At 33.9% G+C, this 22,261-nt stretch overlaps 1 protein-coding gene across 2 annotated transcripts in view; it reads left to right on the top strand.

The window, feature by feature from the left end:
- Positions 1-2,883: 2,883 nt before the first annotated feature.
- LOC114362557 (uncharacterized) overlaps positions 2,884-22,261 on the top strand; it is a 67,835-nt gene continuing 48,457 nt past the window's right edge. Inside the window, exons 1-2 of one of the 2 annotated variants that reach the window (XM_028318005.1) lie at positions 2,884-3,007; positions 3,749-3,802. The gene's annotated coding sequence lies outside the window, so the exon portion shown is untranslated. The other variant, XM_028318004.1, reaches the window with a different exon arrangement.

Genomic DNA, 22,261 nt, shown 5'->3' with positions numbered 1-22,261 from the left:
GGCAAGGGCATAAAAAGCTCTTTCAAAAGGGTAAAATGTAGTTCATAAATGTGTTCACTATTAATTAAGTTGGGATCCTCTCAACGAGTCCGACTACAAACCTTTAAAACTAGTAATGTTGAAACGTCGATAGTCCAATAAATATCGACTACTTAATGGATTCAAGAATGAAATACGATTATTCGTTTTGAATTTTTAAAGATAAGTAAGTACCTATTTATATTATAAGAGTACGTTTTATTGTTGATTGGTTACGGTACAGTAATTGAAATAACTTCTTCAATTTTTGGTAAAATCAACTTATGTTGAATGATACAATAAACAGTGATATTAAAATAAAATAAACTGAATTACTTCTGTATATTAACACATGATCAGACCCAAGAAAGTAAAAATAAGTACATAAATAAATAGAGTTAACTACTTATCTTAATCGTTTACGTATTTTTAAATAAATACACACATGAATTATTAACTTATTTAATAGGTATATTTTTTATTCAAAAGGTAGTTAAAGTTGGACGATATTGGAAATTTAAATATAAAGGACCGAAATAACAAAATGATTTTTATCACAAAAGGTTAAAGTGACCTATTTACGCCATTATATTTAAAAGCTTAAGTAGGAGCAATCAAAATTGTACTGCTTCAGATCGTATCCTTTAAAACACATTATAGGCTAGGTGTAGTTAGTAAGGCCGACAGCTGAATAACCTTCCAAAAAACGACGAGGTAAATTAATGGATTTTGAACCTCATGTGTATTTATTAAAGTTCAAAATTCGTCGAGGAATTTTAAGGTTTTTTGATATAATATCCATGTTCTGGTGTCAGCAAATTAATTTACTTGAAAAGGCACGATAAGTATCCCTTCAAGACTATCAATTAATTACAACTTATCAATAAATAATTGAACTCTATACCGCCATTAAAGATTAACGTGTCTCCACTTGCACGCATGGCCATCAACGGGGGCAGATATTAAATATTTAATTTAATTTTCAAACCTTAAGTGGGTAATTTGGTTAAGCGAAAAAGAAACAGTTTTTTAAACACGCAAGAAATTAAAAAGAACTTTTTAGTTGTGTTATTTACAAGGTAAAACTACATTTTCCCATGGCGTGACCATCGTTTTTGAGGTAATATTTTATAACCTAATAAGTGAATTTAGTAATTAGTCACTGATTAAATTAAAAACCAACAACTTAATTTGAAATTGATTGGAACTTACACAAATTATATCGATGTTATTAATTTGTGTGTGAGAGAAACAATTAAATAAAAAAATATTATTATAAAAATCAAGATCATTCACAAATAGCAAAAACTTAGAATAACATAAGAGCAGTTAGAAATCTTGAAATAAAATCAATAGCCATGTATAGTATAGTCGAGTAAAAAGATTTAAGGGGGTTAACATGAGCAAGCTATAGCCACAAATGGATTTATCTTCTGAAAAAGGCCATTAAATAAAAAGTTTTCGTTTAATTGGCCTTTTCAATATACTTCTTATCTGCAAAATTTTACCTATATTAGAATCTCTTAGATTTAAAAAAGTTGTTATGGTCGAAGTGGCCATTTTAGGATCAGATTTATTCTAAAGATAGTAGAAAAAGATACTCAATACATTTTAATATGTATTAGTTAAATAGATTTTCCTAACGCGAGCTCCACTTTCTTTATAAATTTTATCTTATTTCGAAGTAGGTACTTTCTACTCGGAGTTTCCCTGCGTGATCGAATCAGAAATGAGGAGATCTGAACTCGGAGGACCGACGATCTAGTGAAGGTCGCGGAAACACCTGGATGCGAGAAGCACACTGGACCGGTCGTTGTAGAAATCCTTAGTCCAGCCGTGGATCTCAATTAGTTAAAATTGAAACGAACGAACCTAAGTAGTAAGTTTAGTTAGTAGCAGTAAGTACTTATTATTATTCTGTGGTAGTAGTAACGTAGTTAGCTAGCTACCTCTGAGTGAGGAAGAACAAAAAAACATTATCAGTCCCATATATCTGAAGTTTAATAAAGTAGCGGTAATTTTTTGTTTAAAAATATTAATCTAAAAACTCTTCTAAAAAATCATACTCATTAGGTATAAAGTCGCCAGCACATTTTTTTTTTGTAAAATTGCAGTCAGTCACAGTTATTGTGCTGTCACCCGTCAATTCTAAAGTTCAAAGAAAACTAAAATTTCTCACTTTCAAATTAAGGACGCTTTTGGCATAATCCAGCTAATAATAAAAATAAGTAAGCAGTTACCATGCTCAGTGCTGACAGTCTCACGATCGGTCAAATTAACATAGTTAGCGGTTCTATTGAATGCAAAAAATGCCGATCCTATCTGCTGCAAATGATGCGCGAGTAAATACTTAATAAATCAGATGCTCGACAAGCAAGGTTGTCGCAATAAAGTACGTAGTTAAAATAAAATTATTTTAATTCTTCACTCACACGAACTTTGATTTGAGCAATGGTACTTTTTTATTTAAAGGAAAATATTAGGCACTTCGCTAACTGGACTCTACAAACTTAAGTACGTAAAAACTAGCCGAAACATCTGATTCCAAGCCAAAGTAACACAATGTCGAAAAGTAGAATGTCAATTGGACACAAACGTTACAATGTGATGTGTAGTAATGTTACAAAAAAATAAAAATTACAATGCATATGTAACTTTACAAATACAAAAAAAGTAACATAAAATCAGTGTTACCAAAAATCATGGGTTGCATTTTACATTGAAACTATAATAATTGTGAAAAAAAATCAAATCAAATAAAACAGGCTAGTAATTGGATTATCGACAAGTGATTTGACAGCCCTACCCCGAGTGTCCGCAGGGCGCCAACTCGCATCTTTGACAGTCGCTCAGTTAATTTGACCATGTAAACAGCTTGTCCGGGTGATTGATGCACATACACGCCGATGCTTGTTGTTCGTATTTACACGCATCTTACACGAGAGTTGGATTTTTTAATGTGTTGGCTACAACACACTTGTCTTCTACAGTAAGTAGTGTAAAGAAAAAAGATTTGATTCGATACAATTTGAAAAAACTCATATTTCATCACGAATTTTCAACTTTCTACAAAAAAAGGTAAATGTATAAAAGTGGTACTTTGTAAAGTTCTAAAGGATCGTGAATAGTCAATTTGATTTAGTAAGCATTTTCATAATAAAACATTATGTATGAAATATGACGTATGTTAAAGGTTGCCTTTCATAATCCAATGTGTATTTGCAAGCCATAACATTGCCTTACAAATGATACTAAAATTCTAATAAGGTTTTGATGTATGGTCTGCATATATTTTGAAAGGAAAACCTGAAATTCAAAGTCCGTAATGCTTGTATGTTATCCATTTTGTTATTGATGGCGCCTTGTTAATGTATTATGAATATTGCATTTTTAATATGAGTAGACACCAGTAAATATTTAGGTTCGTCTATGTCGTACATACATTAGCATCTTACTAGTTAGTTATACTAAGTAGTTGTGCCAACTAGTTCTTTTATAACTAAGCCAGCGGCCGCCTGCGACTTCGTACGCGTGGATCCCGTTTTACCCCCTTAGGAGTGGAGTTTCGTAAAATCCCTTCTTACCTGCATGCCAAATTTCAGCCCGATCCGTCCAGTGGTTTGGGCTGTGCGTTGATAGATCACTATGTCAGTCAGTCAGTCAGTCACCTTTGAGTTATATGTATTTAGATAGGTATTTGACATTAATAAGGTGTTTATTATTTTTCCAGGTACACCATCAACGTCAACGCCCGATCATTTGTTGCCTGCCATCAAAACGCAAGGTAAATACAATTTTTATCTTTATCCATTTATGTAGTTAAGTAAAAAGTCATGGTCGATAAATCCCATTCATACTTTTTCTCGCAAATAAAATGCAAAAGGGCTTATCTCTGATCTCTGAAATGTGCTAAAATGTTTAATTTCTGCCTTTTCTAGCAGGCTTATAAATGAGTAAAAGTAAAAGCGAATCAGAACAGCATCATCTTCAGAGGACTGCAGAACCAAGTTCCGTCTCTCTTCCATGAGTTGATTGGTGAGGTCAGAGATCTTTTTGGTTCTTTTTGAACGACGGGTTTTAAAGAACTTAGACCCAGTCGTTTGGACAATTTCCACGAACCTGTCATTGTATTCGTCCACATTTCCGCAGTCTCCTAGGCATTCGAAACGATTTTGCAGTTCGAGCTGAAAGCTTTCGGGGTTTTGGAGTTGGATGGGCGCTGGGCGGAGCGTAGACTTCATCAGTCGACATCTCTCGAGCTTGGGTCTGATATTCAATGTGCCTCTTACCATTCGGTGATCGCTTCCTGTTTTCGCTTACTATGGGCCTCATAAGAAGGCTCAAGGTCACCCAAAGGGCGATGGAGCGGGCCATGCTTGGAGTTTCCCTGCGTGATCGAATCAGAAATGAGGAGATCCGCAGGAGAACCAAAGTGACCGACATAGCTCGCAGAATTGCTAAAACCAAGTGGCAGTGGGCGGGGCACATAGCTCGTAGAGACGATGGCCGTTGGGGCAGAAAAGTTCTCGAGTGGCGACCACGGGCTGGAAGACGTAGCGTGGGCAGGCCTCCTACTAGGTGGACCGACGATCTCGTAAAGGTCGCGGGAAGAGCCTGGATGCGGGCAGCGCAGGACCGTGCATTGTGGAAAACCTTGGAGGAGGCCTTTGTCCAGCAGTGGACGTCATTTGGCTGAAACGAAAAGCGAAACATTCCAACCGAAGAGCATTAGTAATTCACACGGCTTGCTTTATTTTTGCGCCATTTGCCAAAAAAGGTAAGTAGTTAAGCCAGGGGTTCCCAACCAGTGGTCCGCAGGAGTTGAAACTTGAAATGATTACATAAAAATATTTTGGTGTCTAGTCGCTACGACTGTCGTCCAGTATGCGCGGTGGCTTAAAATTCGCGAGCAATAGACTTTCACGGGTCATGAGAGGGTATAAGTAATAAGTAATATTAGTCCTAGGATTACAGAACTTGTACAGAAGAATGCAAGCTCAAAAATCTAATTATTACGAATGTTATTTTTATGCGTTTTAAATAATGCTTATTTCATATAGTTTTTGGTGTTACCTACTTTATGTACTGATTGATTATTTTAAATGGTCCCTGTGAACAATAAAGAAATCAAAGTGGTACCTACCTTAGTCTAGAAAAGGTTGGGAACCACTGACTAAGTAAATCTGCCTTGGAAGTACCTATCAATATGGATTTATCTTAGTCCACAAGAAGTAGTCGCTTGAGATGTTTTTCTAATACTGTTTTTGCATTTGTTTATTTTTGAAAAAGGAGAAACGAGATTAAATTAATAGTGGTTGATACTGAGTACTTGGGAAAAATTATAAATTTGTTTTGTAACTTTGCAATAATTACAATATTTTGTCAGGAAGTATATTTTGGCATAATATTGCTATCTGAATATTATGTTCCTTTTTAAGTCAAATGGAAGAAATACAAAAGTAAATAAAAATATGTTCCTTAAATCAATTATCCTCTTGGCTCGTTTACTTAAATTCATTCGTAGGCACCTGCATAAATTGAATAACACAAAAGTAACTAATAACCTACATTAATCAAAGTCTAGAAAACAAAATTAGTGTCTGAAACCATTACTTTTCTCAGACACCTTTAAAGAATAAATAAATGGCCAGTAGTTTTTTCGTCTCGTTTGCGTAAGTGGTTTTCTTTCGAAAAATATCGAAACCCTTTACATGTGTTAGAAAATTCTATATTTATTATTTTCCTATTAATTAAAAGAATTGTGTATAATTTTATCAAGAAAAATAGATATCTAGTTAAAAAAATAAACAAACGGAAGGAAAAAATGCTCTATTGTTATAACACACACAATCATTAGTTTTGATGATATGGATGGAACACTGCAGCCTACGTGAGAATTACTTGCACTTTACTGGTTTTTATTGAACTATTATAGTACATAGTATAATTTTTTCGATTTGTTCAACACAGGTACGCTAAGCTTTTGGTTCATTTTTGAAAACATCATGTAAGTAAATATCGGTGAATATCGATATTGATAAAATCTACGAGGGCAACACTACATCTTCGCGTGTAAATGATCTTTAAATATTTGCAGTAAAAGGAAAGAATTAATAATGGCTGTTCTTCTGTAATAAAGGTTGACTGGTACATTGCTAGGTTTGATTTATGAGTACTAATTATTATGAAATGGATTTATTATGCGTGTTTACATGACTTGTTAAGAGATGCACTGACGGCTTGTATTCGTATCAATAACTTTGAATTGATTACTCGTATTATGAATCTAAAATGTAATATTGAATTTTAGCCAATATTTGGTGCAAACATTCAAATTCAATCAATGACATGCTTGACTCTATGCTTCTATTTTAATTTTACTATCAGGTTAATTATTACCCGACTTCAAAAAAAGGAGGAGAATCTCAACTTGACTGAATGTTTTTTTATTGGAGATTCATAATATGTAAGAAAAAACTTATGTAAATATACAAGTTTCTTGATCATAATGAAGGGGTGAGTGGTTTGTCCACTCACCCCTTCATTATGATCAAGAAACTTGTCTTAACTAACAAAATGAGTTATGAGTGTTTGAAAATGTTAATCTGCTCATACCACATTTGAATCCTGAAATGTATGAATGCTTGTCAGATAACACCTTTGTTAAGGTTTGACACGTAACAAAATTGCGTGTTTTGAGCTCATTAGTCGATTTTATCATCACTCAAAACCTATGTTCATGCAAAAAAGTCGATTCTTCAGTTTTATCAGATAACACCTTTGTCCACTCACCCCTTCATTATTAATATAATAATAAAGCACGAATAAAACATCCATTTACGAGAGCAAAGATGCGGTCTTCAGCTTTTCTTACTAAGGATTAAATTAAATATTTATTTATCTACTACTGGATATTTATCTCCTCTCTCACAGCGGAATCTGGAAGTCTAGTCAACATAAGATGTATTACCGTTTAAGTAATCTTGACCTTTATTTAAAAGTGCTAAGTTGCATTCTGCGAATTACCAGGCCGATAGATGGATGGCTCTTTAATATCTTCAGCTATCTTTAAGGCACGTGCATAGTGTGTTTCAATGTTCAATTGCACTTCAGGAAATAAATACTGATGTATAATGACGTTCAATATTTCATATTATTCACTGACACAATCATATCGTTGCTGATACTTAGTTTTCTTTTCTTTTTCATTATCATCATGTCATATAATATTTACTACAGAAGCACGACTCTAATTTATTAAAATGCAAATGAAGGAATTGGGCTTCACTCCTCACGCTCCGCATGAAATAGGGAGTGTTTATTCTTTTTCATCATCATCATCATCAACAGCCCTTTACAGCCACTGCTGGACTGAGCCTCCTCCACTTTAGTGGAGGGTTTTGCCATAATCTCCACGCTTGGCAGACGGATTGGATATGTTTGTCAGAGAGCGCTGCTGCCCGTTCTCTGTTTAATATGTAGTCCCTAAGTTGCCTCTTACGACACCCGCGGGAAGAGTAGGGGTTGGTGACAAATGTATTCTACTCTGCCGTTACCACACAGCCTGGTATATTCTTTTTAGTTCATCATATTTAAAGAAAAGTTAAGAAAGAAAAAGAACATAGGGAGGTTAGTGCTACAAATAATTAGCAATTACTGAAATCCTTTAAGAACTCTACATTCTACTGCCAGTCCTTATGAATTTATTAAGAACCGTAAAATTGACATTTGACTTTCTTGACAGAAATTAAGTTGTCAGTTTTTTATTTAATATCTTTCACTTGTAATTAATTGCATTTCGATTTGCATTTATATGGCGAATAAAATTATACTAAATCATCCCGCCTTCAATCAAATTAGGCAACATAAAAGAGTCAAGGTTTTTCAAAAAGTTTAATAAAATTGATAAAAAGTTAGTTGGTTTCATATTTTTGTTCATGACTGGTATTATGTTAATTTCTTCTTAAAATATCTCAGGATATGTGAAGCCTTTTTTGTTTTATTTATTTAGATACGTTGATGATTTCAATTTATAATTTTTTCCAGTCCCAAGAAATTAAAATCAAGAGCATACGCCTGTATTCACAAACATTACTATGAGGTCTCACAGTGTGTGTGAGTACGCACAGGGTTACACACGAACCAATCACAGACCTCTATTCAACACTATGCGTCCGATTTGCTGCTGCTTAGGCAAGCATCGTTTGTGAGTACGGGCGTTAGTATCGGTCGTTTACAATCTTCAAAGTCTTATAAGAACAAATCTATCACTATCTGGGTATTTCTCATCGCTACGGTTCTCATCGTCACCTTCGTGGCAAATTTTATTTCTAACTTATTTCAACTTTTTGTAAACAAAAATTGTAGCGCTTGATGTAAAGATTGTATTCTCAGTAAATCAGTCAAATAGTGAGTCTCGTTTGGAAGCTTTAACGTTTTGAATTTTTTGATGCCACGAAAGTGATTCTGTACTTCACAGCAATATTTTTTCAAACTTTACTACTGTAAATGACTCTTAAGTGTTTATAAAACATATATTTAGTCTTATTTTCATAGATAAATAGCAATAACATACTATAAATAGGTACCTACTTAAAAACAAGATAAAATTTTACCGATAACGTCACCTACAACGTTACAAAATTCTACGCAATTGGTTTTAAGGGTGACACTGGTGGCATTCTGAAATGCTGAAGAAGCAAAAAAAGAATTATCAATACCTCAATAAAAAGAACTCTAACTGATTATCAGTCCCCCAACAAAAATATATATTTTTGTTGAGGCCAGAGGGCCTCGTATTTTTGTTGTACAACTTTTAACTCAAACTTCAGATTAAATTGATCTTACAAACAGATACACAGTCACATATACAGACATATACAGTCATACAGACAGACAGACAGACAAGAAAAATACGAGGCCCTTATTTTTTTATTGATGTACTGAACTCTACTTACTCGTACCACGTATAATTTATTAGTTATTAAAATATTGTAAAAACATAAACACCAGTCACTATATTTTAAAATAAACCAAAGCAAGAAATCACTTTCGTGGCCTAAAATCACCTTCGTGTATAAAACACCACGAAGGTGATGCCACGAAGGTGACGAAAATTTTAGTTTTTTATGAATTATCCTTAAATTTGAATCTAACGGTTCAAGTCGAATACTACACAAAGAAGTCTAACATGTTAAGTTTTCAATGGCCTAAGTTTCAATTAAATTGGTTAAAGTTTAGAGGTAGAAAATATTGTTTAAGCAAGCGACGGTATGTCTATGGATAATCACAAAAAGTTACGTATTTTTTTCGCGGAGCGACGATCGACCTATCTCATCTCCCCAATGGCCGGAGCACGACTGACGTTAACCGAATAGAACGCTGTGATTGGTTGCTGGTGTTCGGTTTAACGGCAATCTTGTATTATTTACTCAAAATTTTAGGTACCTAAAATCGTGTGACCAACGTATTTCGCTTTCTCAATTCGAAATAATTATAAGAAGATATTTTTTTGACTATTGTGTGGAAAGTATATTTAATTACGATGATTTTACTATATGCTACACACAAATTGAATGAAAATTGTGAATGCAGTAACCAAATGTTTCATTGAAACCGAAGGTGTGACACGATGAGAACGCGAAAAATGACCCCGTTTTTTATCGTTTCATGTGATGTTTTCGTATTAGTTTTGCTTCTATTACGATAAAATTTATTTTGTATGTAGCTAAATAGATATTTTATCATCTGATTTCAAAGTTATTGTTCTAACTTATACCGTTTATGAACTATTATTGTGTGACCATCACATTTGAGTGTAAATGAGAAGTACCCATCTATACTAAAATGCTTGTTTCTCTATCGTAAGGCTGTTCGACCCTTTAGTTCACATCAATCTGAATTAATAGGTTCTGGATACTAATAAAAAGAAGGTGTTAATTTATTCTTGAAGTAAAATATCTGATAATACATATAATAATATGCGTGCTTATCGTTGTAATGAAGACTTTATAGGGTAACCTATAAAAGTTGCTGCTCTAGATTTTATCGTGGATAGATTGTAATGAGGGTATAAAAAACGTAATTGCGCTTTAATTAGGTACTTGCTTATAATAAACTTATTTCAGAATTCCCTATGATGCGTTTTACAGTGCGTTTGATTGAAGAAACTATTATAAAGACCCTTATAAAGAACTCATTCCGTGATGTCTGATACCTGATGATCTTCTTTTCTTAGTTAAAAAGGCATTAAATTGATCAGGTTTTATAAAGAAACACATCTAGATGATTTTTATTTGATACCCAGTGCATTACTTGCAGTTTTTGCAGTCAGGGTCATTGTATTCTTCGTTAGCAGAATCTTAGTCCATAAATTACGTGAGACAATTTTGGCTATTTTTCAACCCCCCCGCCCCCTTTGGTGAGATTTGGTGAGATTTTGCCTGACCCCCTCCCCCACCCCCTAATCTCACGTGATATTTAAAAAAAACGACATTTAATAGTTTTGGAGTAATTTAACTGAGAAAGGTTTTTTTGCGTGCTTAGTGTGAGTTTGCATTTACCGTTGTCGCTAACGAGTGCATCATGAAGATCTATAAAGTTTAAGATTTTAGTTCTTGAAAGTATCTGCTAGGGACGCTGTACAATCATCATGCATTGAATGCATGTCATTTTTTACGCACTCGCTAGCAGATGACGATCGATATAAAGTCGCACTAAGCCCACTGATTACGAATAGATCCAGAAAAACACGTGTAGTGACAGCGGTTAGTACTATGGTCTCATTGTTTTTTTTTTTACAGAAGTACCTAGTCTAATTATTGTTCCCTTCTACATAATCTAGCAAAATCGATTTTGATAAAAAAAAAATTGTTTTATAAACTTTAAACTTTAAAACTAGACTGTTGGCTTGAAAAATCTGGAAAAATTCATAATAATACTGCTTTTTATGAACTTACAAGAAAACTATAACGGTTAGAGTAGGTCAGTTGGTTTAAGAGTAATAGTAATTTAACTCATATTATACAATTTCATATCAAATAAAAATTCCTTAGAAGAAAATATTAAAAGCGACTTTAGATGAAGTAATTGCTTGCTTCTGAAATATATTTTGTTAACGACGGACAACTACGGAACCCCACACTGCGAGTGGCACGACACGCACTTGGCCAATTTTTTTACTTAAGACTTAAACCCAGTTTTCTGGCAAACTCTATTTCTCTATTTCTTGCGGAAAAAATTACGTGATATTTCCTGAGACCCCCCCTCTCCCCCACGTGAGATTTAGTGAGGTTTTTGTTGAAACCCTTCCCCCCCTAAAAGTCTCACGTAATTTATGGACGCCCCCTTAGCGCTATCTTCTATAAAAAATATAAAGTTAATTCTGCTATCGATGCTATAAAACGATATTTAAACTTTTACCCCCTTACTAATAAAAAGTTACACAGTTGTTGATCACTGTTTTAAAATGACATTTCCATACTAAACGTCACTTAGAAACACTGATCACCGAGCGTGTAAGTTTTATTAGTAAGGGGGTTAGTTTCCTTATTTAAATCTAAAATTTCTTCAATATTCACCAGGTGGTAGCCCTAGAAAATCGAGGCTTTAGAACTTCAACAGCATAGATATTCCTTAATTATCTTGACGAGTACTTTTTTAAAACCAGTAGCGCCAGAATATCGAATTCTCAAAAAAAATATAAAAGTCCTTGCACTTTCGGTTAAAGAGTGCGTTAAAAAGATCACAATCCGCTCCGATCGGTGTGCCGGTGTCAAGCTAGACTCAGCACAATAGCGGAGTGAAGGCCGCTGGAGGTCGGTCGTTGACTGCGCTATTTATAAGCCGCCTATCAACCTGTCGTCGCGCAGAGCACTCGTGCGCAGAGGCGACGGGGGCGTGGTGGTGATCTTCTAACACTAGTTTCATATTTCATAATCATGAGTAAGGTATGGAAAAAATATAGTAAAAAAAATTGGCATTATTTAACTGGTTCTGGTTAAGAAAATATAAAAAAAATAATGTTTTCTCTGTGTTTCTTGGGATTATGTGTGATTTATCAAACTATTATCCCTGAAAATATCCCAGTATTGAAAATTAAGTATAACTGTAATTATACACACTGAATTTATGAAATTACAGAGCACTAGTACTATAAACCCTCTATACATTCAACTCTGTTAGGTTAATTTAATCAAGTTCGTTTAAGAATAGTTTTTATTTAAAACTTCTAAAGCGCATCTAAGCGCTTCACAAGTGATCTGTAAAAAGTTTAAATTAAAAGTTTACTGACAATGATACTTTTTCAATCGACCACCCACCAACCAATACGTTCATTATAGCCTTTTTAATTAGCGCAAGTCAATAAAGCCATATCAATACGACATTTAACTTGGCTTCGCGATACTTTATTGTCAACCTTGAAGGTTCATATCGAATTGATTTTATTTTCGCTATTTATATAATTGCTAATTAAAAATATCACACATCGCTTTATTGAAACAATTACAGCCAATAATGCAAAATTGGGCTCCATATAGCGATTATTTATAACTCTAAGGCCTCCCCCAAGGATTTCTATAACGACTGCTGGTCTACTTCCGGTCCTACGCTGCCCGGTGCTTAGGTGATCGTTGGTCTACAAGACTTTTATAGAGAAACAAGTCAAAACTAGATTCAAATTCAAGATTGTATGCATGCTGGTACCTATTTAATTTTTTCCATCTAAATCGATTTTGTAGTGCAGATTACGGGCTTATAAAAATAACATCTTTTCCACTTCTGATAATTATTATTATGTAATGCAACTTTGGCTAGATAGACGTCGCCACAAGAATCTATTAGCTAGCTACACTTATTAATTCCTTTTAAAGAAGGGGAGAAGTAGTATTTTTCTTAGCGTTTGCAATATCTATAGCATCTATCATATCTTAATAGAATAAACTTGAGGGGCCTAGGCGTGGTTCGATATATCATTTTATGTTCGATATATTAGTTTATGTTAATGTGTTATCTTGAGAAATTGTTTGATGATAAACATCGAAAATAAACGTTTATGGTACAAAACAAGCTTCTGTATTACACTTTATAGAGGTGCAGGCACACCGAAAATTACAGACTTTTTCCCAGCCGATTGTTTGTTCACGCTGTTAATCAGTATGAACATGGAAGTGCACACATAACACCGATTTCGTAGCTTTAGAAGCTTAACCGATTTTGATATAAGCCGATTTCTCATACAAATTGGAAGCCGACTGTAGTCTGCGGAGTCATCATCATCAACAGCCCTTAACAGTCCACTGCTGGACTATGAGCCTCCTCCACTAAAGAGGGGGGTTTTGCCATAATCCCCACGCTTAGCAGGCGGGTTGGATATCGCAGTTTAAAAGATTGATGTTTCCCGTTCTCTGTTTGATGTGTAGTCCCTAAATCGCCTCTTACGACACCCGCGGGAAGAGTAGGGGTTGGTGACAAATGTTTTCTGACAAATGTCGGCGGAGTATCATAACTTTTTAATTCCGCTATCGTGCACTCTCTGTACGCAGCTACTCTGTGCACGTAGATTGAATGACGGCTGAGCATGACGCGATATGATCGGCGCATTATCGCGAGCGCCTACCACTTTCCAGCAGCGCCGGTGTCAGGGCTACCGCGTTTTCTTGGTGACTTGTGGGATATTTTATTTTTGAGAGAAAACTGTTCAATGACGTGTTTTTTTCGAGCTGAAATAAATAATCAAACAAAACTTTTCTTGAAATCAATGATGTTTCATGATCCCACAGGTTGTTTTAACTTGAATTTTTTATGTTTCGGTTTGCAATAATTTAACGTCTAGTTGCTGGGCAATCAAAACCTCATTTAGCCACTGGACTAAATTCATGCCCAGTGGCCCCCACTGGGCATGAATTTAGTGTAGGGTTGACAGCCCTTTTAAACTATGAATATTTTTTCTGGGAATGTCAAATTCAAAAGCTTTTTTCCTTTCATTTTTAAAATCTATTTTGTGCAGTAAATCAACTACGTTCATTGCATCTTACACTCAATGTCTTACGCCTGTCTATGTAAAGTAAAGCAATTAAATTCATCTCCTAAATACATGGGTTGCTCTGTTCCACTTATTGCAAAAATGTAGCAAATTAAATTCTTACAATGTAGTGGATTTTGCGAACCCTATTAGCATATTTAACCTCAACCAGCTCGTGTTACGGTTTAACTTACACAACTCTCGTTTTAACCGCCAGTAAAGGGTTATAAAATGAAGATAACAATCCGTTAGTGGATTTAAAATAATTTGCCAGGATCTTGATTGCGTGATGGCGCTTGCAAAAACTAGATTTTTGTTATGAAGTTGTTTTTATATAAATAAGCTGTTTAAAGAGTGTTTTACTACGACGACGTGTTTTTTACTTAATCATAATTTAAATTATGTATTTGTTTGAACTTGCCGCTATCTCCATTTAAACTTAATATTTAATTAACTGTAAAGAAAGATGCACATTAAAATTGTAAAGCCGATTGTTGACTGTTTTTTACATAAAACCTTTGAGCAGCGATATGTCATTGTTTAAAAAATAATAACATACCTAATTAAGATTATTTTAATGATGTAATTCCTTATTTTAAAATATTTTAAATCGGAAATAATTAATGCCCTTATACAAAATAATCATTTTACCTATCATTTTTAAGCTTCTTTCTTGCAGTAGGTGTTGGTTACAGACTGATTGCTCTCAGTCGGTCCTGCCCTAAAGATATCAAAACTGCAACTAGCAATTACAATTTTATTCAGAGCGTTCAGTCCATCGCATGCATAATCATAAGGGAGCCATTTTAATGCTTTGTTAAACCTTTTAAGTGGCTGAATTGTTGCCACCAAATTATGAACTTTATTGAGGTAACTTATGGCTCAAAACCAATGATTTTTTTTCTCTATACCAGTTAAAGGGTTAACCGGAATGATGCTCCCTAACGCTGATATACGACTGATAAAACACCGTACTAAAAATTCCGATTTCAATATTAAAATGTTAATTGTATAGACAGCTATCCGTCAGTTATCTTTTAATCTATGAGATTCTCTAGAGATTCTATAGAGAACTCTGGAACGCGGTTAAGAAATCTTATGGCCTATTGCCATATTGAAAATGAAAACAATATCTTACTAGAAAAACGAACTTCACTATGCAATGATTTAAGCATGAAGAAGCGGCCTAGTCGTTAAAAGCCTAATGCCAGTTTTCACCATCAATCCCTAATTTTTAAGTGACTCCTATGGTAACAAATAACAGGAATTTTGTTATCATAGGGGTAACTTAAAAATAAGGGGTTGATGGTGAAAACGGGCATTAAGCTACTAGCACTGCAGTACACGCGCCCCTTTTTTTACACAAATACACGCGCGGCCTACTCTGGTAAGCCAATTTAAAATCACTGTAAATCAGTTTGTAAGCAATTTATGAATAGAATAATTATGTAAATGATAAAAGTGTTTATTATACTTATTTTATTATCAAAGTTTCTTTATATAACTATTTGAGATCAAACATTATAAACAGATTTAAAAGTTGTAAATTTTTTGGACCAAAATTGCACTCTGAGACCAATGTTAACAAAAAAAAATTACTGAAAAAATATGATTAGTTTTTTATCTGTCATAGTATTCATGACTATCTACGGCCTGGTACACGGTGTAAATCCATTTGTTGCAAGTCTTTTATAATTTTTTTGTCGAGTGATTTCGGGCTTTTGAGTAGACCCGCAGTTTTGACGGCCAATTTTAGAATAGTGCGCAGACTCTAGCGACCCAAGCTTTACTGGGTTACTGACAAATTTAGTAAACGAGGCTTTCCTGGGATGCCAGCTCTCTGGCGCAAGTTTTCAAAAAGTTATAGCGTAAAATGTTACCCTGGTCTACTATAGTAGTCCGCGCGTGTACTCTAGTGCTAGACTAGACTTTGAAATAAATACAGATTTACTAGAATAAAACTCTGCATATTATTTTCCAGTTTCTAACAATGCTTTACAGATTGACGCAAACGAAAGAAAAAAAGGAAAAGCTCTATTAAAAGTATCATCGTTTTATGTTAGAGTTAGTTGTATCACTTTCTTTCTTTCATCATATCCAACCCTAGTATCAAGCATTCAGATCAGTAGAACATAATAATATGATTTCTTTAAATCAATGAAAATTGCCACAGTTTCTTTAGTGAAATCGATTCAAAAGGTGCATTTACCGACGCCCCAGATGCATCGTCGGAATCGATATAATATCTACTCGATTGCAAAACAATAATAACCGAATAAATCGAAAAATCGGAACTTTCAAATCGATTGCGCAATGCCCTAACAAAAGAACAATAGTTATTTATTGAAGATAATGTGTTGAATTAGACTCGTAAGTGTAATTTATTATGGTTAGTGCTGTAGTTATTGTTTGACTGTTATGGGAAAGGACAGCAATGTTCAAATGGAAATCATGGTCTTTCTTCTTATGTAGGTGAATGTGTTTTGAATATTCTTTGCTGTGTTGGTGGTTCATTACTTAGTCAGTTTTTAATTTGACATACTTGAACCTCGAACCTTGTGTATTTTATTTTAGTTTTACAATGCTACTGCGCTACCTGGTTGTAATTTAATTTCGTGGCCCATACTAAAACTAAAAAGACACATGGACTAAAATACTGAGGAATATTCTAACTGCAACTAATTTGTACAGTTATTTTAAAGACTTATTTCATTTTACTATTATTATTGCAGTTTTAATGAAGATAACTAATACACCGCGTAGTTTTATGGGAAACTATTAATAATGGTGGTTCGTTGATGGTTTGGGAAATAGAAAGCCCCTGAGATCTATACTAATATAATTGCGGATGAACAAAATGACTAACAGTTAACATGAGACATTAAACTTATAGATTCATCAATATTCATAGTTAGTACCACTGCCATTTAAATTTCCATTCATAAATTGGAAGAAAATAGTTAAATCTATAATGTAGTAGACCACAGTACACAAAGTACCATTGTCACTTGAAAATTTTGACAGATGCGCCAAACATTCGTCCGGCCATCGAAAGGACGCAGGCTTAAATCCTAGCTGAGTCAGTCGATTTTTTTCACCAAAACTTTATCTATTTTATCATATCTATTTTTGCGGAATTGCCAACGTTCGTTTCGAATCGTTCAAATAAAGAATTATAGGCCAGGCGCTATAGAATTTTTACATATTCCTGCTTTAAAACTCGACAACCAGTCCTTCTGTAGATACAACTCACCGTGTGCCACCAAGCGAGTTGATATAACCATAAAGTAACTTGAGGTGTATGTTCTGCAATTTAAGTCAACCATGTAACGTAAGTCAACGCATGTTGACAATAGATAAAGATAGAGAAAAAATAATCCTTACCAGTTTACACGAATCATATTTATATTTATGTGGACAATCAAAAAGAAAAGAAAGGTGAATTTACTGTGTAGTGCTACTAAAATTGATAGTGTTGTATATCTGCGAGCGTTTTTATTTTATGATATGACTAAACTAGTAGTTCACTTCCATCGGGTGCAATCGTAAATATGGGATTATCATCGGAGCTCGCGTTTTGCATGCATAATGCAATTGACTAAATGCAGTTAAGTTACAGAAAGCATAAGAACCATTTGCTACCTTATGTTCGACTAGTAAAAACTATAATAGGATGCCAAGAATGTCCTTGTAAATCAGCTAAGATTATTATATAATGCAAACAAGTTTATAAATTTCTCGAAAGGTGTAAATTACCGTAGGAGTGCTCAGAAATCTTTTGCACCCCTTGATAAAAATATTTTGCAACATATTTTCTTAATACATTAGGTACACGCAACATTAGGTTCCAGTGGGGTTTCGAAAAACGTTTTTGAATAAAATTATCCGAGTCTGTCTATTTTTTCCAAAAGGCATTTTTAGATCTTTAATAGAGTCTCAGAAATACGTAAACCAGGTGAAAGTATTAATTATCATGTAATTAGCTATAAGGACTTATAGAAAAACTACAAGACTACAATATATTCACAGCGATAAGCATTTTCAAATCGATTAACACTGCATTTATTTATGAATTGACATTTAAGCTTTTCTGCAAGGTCAATCAGATATTTGCCGCATTCTAAACTATTCATCGATATGCGTCCTTGATACTATCTTATAATGTTAACCCCTGAGGGTTTTCGACTTTAAAAATAGCTGGTTTACCTTCTTAACCTCTCTCGCCCCGGGTTGGAGAGCAGTAAATTGAATATGGCACTGGGCTGCACAAATGAAGGGGAATGTCAGGTCGACAGCTACCGATTGCGAGCGCCCCGCGGCGTGCGCGCGATGATCTATCTAATTGTAGTCTGGGAGCCGGATCGCAATTTTACAATGTCATTAATTCCTAGAATTAAGCGATTGCAAGTTTTCTTGGAAATAAGTAATTATATGGTATTTGTCATTTTAGTTATTAAAGAATTTTTGTCTATGCAGGTTTTAGCATAACGTGGATTGCACTAAAGGTTCCCTAAATCAAGGTAATAAATAATGTCCTACATATTATAAAAGTAACCGGTTTTGAAGTAATATCAAAATAAAACGACATAAATAAAACGAGATCATGTGTGCTGGAACTGGGATGGTGTTAATCGCTTTTCAAAGCCATTCATTAGACACAATCAATAACTTGATGTCGCACCCTTAATAATGAATGGGCACAACTCCAAAATTCGGTTTTTTGGGAAAAGCCAAAAAACCAATCGGCGGATCGCGGTTTTTTACATAATTGGCTCTAAAATCTTTATTTTATCAGCTACAACTTTTAAATTAAGCATACTTCATCACTGGTATCTGTTATATAATTTGACATAAGACATTTTTGAAAATATTGATTATGAGTATTTAAAAAAAATGTTAAAAAAAATATTTCAAAGTTAGGCCTTTATTTTACTATTTCTGTTGTTGTGATTTTGGGTATTACTTGTACTTGTGCCCATATAATCCTTAGGCTGAATTGTTTTATATGGCATATTCCCTAATATTGTTCTCTAATATTTAAAAATAAGTGTATTATTCGATTTTTATATTGATTTACGCCCAATAACATTGGGGACAGTTATTGTGCGGTATAGTAGCTTATAGCCAATTCAGTATAAGAGTAGGGTGCTGAATACTAGAAAATTATTAGATATGTCGAATTAGATTAAAATAAAGACTATTAGCTATTTCTCTGAGAAAACCGACATGAAAATACTAATTTTATGCATTCAAAATATTTTTACTTAGATAGATAGGGACTCTTACCCTATAAAAAATATGCTTTTTATCAAATAAAGAAAAAACCTACAAAAACTTTTTCTGTAAGGTTTTCTGTTATGGATTTGTTCAGGATAATCACTTATTAAAGTCCAACAGCCAGTACCTTGGTATCTTTTTTCCACTATCCTGCTGTCCTGGTGGAAGGAACCGTTCTCCTTGTCCCTTACTATAATCACCCACATTATGTGGGAATCAGTTCAAATGGCTATTGTAAAAAATACAATTTAATACTCAAATTGGCGTGTGTAATTTTTGAAGGATTTTAGCAACCAATTTTGAACACAAGAATATCTATTCTGGTGTTCTAACATTCCCCAAAAAATATTTTACTACTAAAGCACCTTAGCCATGCTTCAGATTCAATTTGTGTTATATGGTTTACAAATACAGTCTTTTATAAGAGCACGGATTTGCAGTCCATCGAAGATAGCTGCTTTTAATTTTTCCGTACTCATCATCATTTTGCTTTTGATCATTTTAGTGATTAGAAAGCTCAATACATATCTTTGGCCCTCCAAATAGAAGCCCTTTACGTCCTGCTTGACTTCAGTATTGCAAAGAGTCTAGGTACACAAGGTTTACGACGATATTGGACACCCAATATTTATTATTTTGTACAATTTTTATCCCAGAGTATGCTTGGTTTGTTATCACAAACTCCGTGATCTTTTTTCTTTGCTTTTGTGTACAATATTTGCCACATATTAATAAAAACTGGTGTTAACACAAGATTACATTACGAACTCACATTTTTAAGACAAAAAGCACTTTAGAACTTAAATTTAGACAAACTGAAAATTTCAAGGTCTAATAGCTGATCAGTAAAATTGTAGTAACTTAATACGTGAAAAGATAATTTTAAAATAAATTCGATGTATCCTCAGTCCTCAGAATCTGAGTGATTAATTAGCATCAATTTATGTGACCGTAATAAATTAAAGAATATAATTATAAATTATAACACTAACATATTAAAGTAATTCACCTTTTGGCTGACTAGTGCGTTTATTCATGAAATAAACAAAGAAAAAAGCCAACCCGAGCCCCGAGCGAACGTTAATAGCCTTAACACGTAGGTATGTCTCTTATTTTATAAATCATTAGTTTATTTGTCGGGAAGTATTTCATAACCACCGCTTTATTTCTTAGCATCGCGATAAAACATTCTATAGGCTCCTAATCAACCAATAGGTATGAAAATTAATACCAAGAAGCAAATTACTTTTATAGGAGAGTTATAAATTTAACTACAAACACCCATCCATGGTCCGCCTAACTAAAGTTAAAGTTATATTTTATAATTTTCTATGATTAACGGGACTTTATCAATGTAATAAAAATGAAAATGTAACATATTATTAGAAATATATGGAATTAATTAGACTTAGCTCACTAACACTTACTTAAAAGTTTGTCACACAAAGGCACAACTCCAAATTGGACCACAGTCGCGGGGGCCGGATTCGACAAATATCGGCATGTCTCTGATTCAGCCCTTCTAGCGGGAAGATAGATGAAAGTATGGAAGGGGCACAAAATGTAGAACTCTTTAATCTGATCATTGTTTTCGATTTCTGTGAAAGCCATCTTGTAGAACTGACGAAAATGTGCCTCTCTAGTACAAAAAGTAAAAAACCAAAAATTTTGAGTTGTGCCCCTATATTATTAAGGGTGCGATGTATCTTTATTAGTCTAAACAAGTTTAAATTTTCCTTTTTCGTTGCTAAAGTAAATCTGCATCCGTTTACAGCCCTAAACTAACTACTAAAATTCATGTGTCACACACACAATTTGAGATCAGCTCCTGGCCTATATTAAATGTCTTTACAGAAACTGTGCAATTCACTGCAATCAACTGATTAAAACACAAAATTAGTAAACATGTCTCTATACTATAAATAATATTATTCATGAGCTTATAGGCTGTAAATCTCAAGTCATAAAAACTATAAATTACTTTTAAAATCTACCATAGTAAGCAAATAATAAACCTGCCTGTATAACATTTCCTAGGCCTCGCCCATTCTCTCTACACTAAAGGCTGAATAACCATTTTAGTTAAGCTACTGAAAGCTTTCACTAACCCTACAGGCTGCTATTAGGCATTAGAGCGCTGCGATAACTACCGTTTAAACACTTATCCGGGTCCAATTAATATTTCACCGGCACGCGCCTGTAATCTATGGAAACGGCTGCCATAGACTGTTTGAGTGATAGACACCACCGGATGGAAAAAAAGCTGTAATTTACATTCATTCATACCAATACAGTGCTGTGCAAAAAAAAACCTACTGAAATTGTACAGAACGAGTTATTTTATTGGAAAAAAACTGATTTAGGTGTAACTCCACTCGAACCATGTTTTGCTTACCGGGAAACATTTATTATACGAACAAGATTTATACAATTATTCAGAATTCCAAATTCAGGCATTCAAAATGGTTTATTCCTTACAAACAGATGGCGCCATCTTGAATTGAATAAAAAATCTTTTTCTCTCTAGTCTCTAGCACCGCAGTGCACCGTATGCATATTAATTGATCACCTTTAATATCTGACTTCTTACCGAATAAATTAAATCCACTTACACTTATTATCCCATTTATGTATCAGATTGCGATCAACCATTTTGAATTTATTCAATAATAATCATGCACATACCAAAAGTGTACGAAATTGAAGATTGTCATTATATAATAAACTATATATATATATATATATATATATATATATATATATATATATATATATATATATATATATATATATATATATAGTGTATAAACACTGTGTATTATCATATATTGTCTTTGGCTTATGAATATTGATTGGCATCGATTTTCATTGGGAATAGTCTGTAGCCTGCGGGTAGTTTGCCTTTTTCAGCCATCAGGCTTGATCATCTGACAAACGAAATTC

Source organism: Ostrinia furnacalis, unplaced genomic scaffold (assembly GCF_004193835.3).
Source record: "Ostrinia furnacalis isolate ACB-3 unplaced genomic scaffold, ASM419383v2 OfSCF6613, whole genome shotgun sequence".
Lineage (NCBI taxonomy): Eukaryota > Metazoa > Arthropoda > Insecta > Lepidoptera > Crambidae > Ostrinia > Ostrinia furnacalis.
Note: the sequence above shows the minus strand (reverse complement) of the source record. Positions and strands in the feature narration are given on the sequence as shown.